A 1644-nucleotide genomic window follows, 5' to 3' on the forward strand; every position below is an offset into this window, starting at 1 on the left:
ATACATGTGGAATTTCCTCCTCATTTTTTTATTTTTTTTATTATTTTTTTTATTTTTCTGAAGCTGGAAACGGGGAGAGACAGTCAGACAGACTCCCACATGCGCCCAACCGGGATCCATCCGGCATGCCCACCAGGGGCGACGCTCTGCCCACCAGGGGGCGATGCTCTGCCCCTCCGGGTGTCGCTCTGCCGCGACCAGAGCCACTCTAGCGCCTGGGGCAGCGGCCAAGGAGCCATCGCCAGCGCCCGGGCCATCTTTGCTCCAATTGAGCCTTGGCTGCAGGAGGGGAAGAGAGAGACAGAGAGGAAGGAGGGGGTGTGGAGAAGCAAATGGGCGCTTCTCCTATGTGCCCTGGCCGGGAATCGAACCTGGGTGCCCCGCACGCCAGGCCGACGCTCTACCGCTGAGCCAACCGGCCAGGGCCCCTCCTCATTATTATTATTATTATTTTTTCTGTATTTTTCTGAAGCCAGAAACGGGGAGAGACAGTCAGACAGACTCCTGCATGTGCCCGACCGGGATCCACCCGCATGCCCACCAGGGGGCGATGCTCTGCCCCTCCGGGGCGTCACTCTGTTGTGACCAGAGCCACTCTAGCGCCTGGGGCAGAGGCCGTGGAGCCATCCCCAGCACCCGGACCATCTTTGCTCCAGTGGAGCCTCGGCTGCTGGAGGGGAAGAGAGAGACAGAGAGGAAGGAGAGGGGGAGGGTTGGAGAAGCAGATGGAAGCTTCTCCTGTGTGCCCTGGCCGGGAATCGAACCCGGGACTTCTGCACCCCAGGCCGATGCTCTACCACTGAGCCAACCAGCCAGGGCCTCCTCATCTTTTTTGAGTGCTTAATCTGATCAGAAGACCATCTAAAATATTTAATCTTCTCAAATTCTCAAATTCGTTGAGGCTTTCTTTTTTGACACAGTTTATGGTATATTTTAAGAAATGCTTAGGGAAAAGGTGAATTATGTTATTATTAGATACAATGTTTTAGGTAGGTTAATTAGGTTATTTTTTTTGGGGGGGGGTGCCTACAGATTTAGCATTACCATGTTTTTCTGTTAGGATGACTTATTTATAAAATGTTGTTTTATATCATCATCTGTAATAATGCTGCTTGCTTTCATTTTATGTTGTTTGATAATGTAGTTGTCTAGTGCTGTGAAGTACTCAAAATTTTGCCTTTTATGCAAGCTAGCATGTTAGGCTTGGCATGGTTTCATGAATGTTGCTGGAATACACAATATTCCTGACTCAGAGATATAAGACTTCTACTTACAGCAATAATAGTAACCAAATTATCAGATTTTATTTGTGCTGTTCCCCTGAACCCCAATTCCCACAGGGTATTGAAGTCCACTGAATATCATTGGATTCTAGCCTAGTTGAGTCACCACAGCACTGTGCTTGGGCATTTAGGGAAATGGTGATCCAAGGACCCCATTGAGCCAACAGCTTTACTTCAGGAGTTGAAGGAAGGGATAACATTTCTCCAAAAGAGATAGTTAGAGATTCACTGACCTTCTTAAAAGTGTGGGTTGATAATTTTGATCAGTTCTGAAATTTTTTCATGGATGACAGATTTCTTATACTTCTCCTTACTCAATTTACTGTTAATCTTGTTTTTTTTTTTTCTAGTCTTGCCTTAC

At 47.3% G+C, this 1644-nt stretch overlaps 1 non-coding gene across 1 annotated transcript; it reads right to left on the reverse strand.

Moving 5' to 3' along the window:
* Window positions 1-743: 743 nt before the first annotated feature.
* TRNAP-GGG (transfer RNA proline (anticodon GGG)) lies at window positions 744-819 on the reverse strand. Its single transcript has one exon. It is a non-coding gene; the product is annotated as a tRNA-Pro (tRNA).
* Window positions 820-1644: the final 825 nt, after the last annotated feature.

The sequence above is a fragment of the Saccopteryx leptura genome, chromosome 3, assembly GCF_036850995.1.
Source record: "Saccopteryx leptura isolate mSacLep1 chromosome 3, mSacLep1_pri_phased_curated, whole genome shotgun sequence".
NCBI lineage: Eukaryota > Metazoa > Chordata > Mammalia > Chiroptera > Emballonuridae > Saccopteryx > Saccopteryx leptura.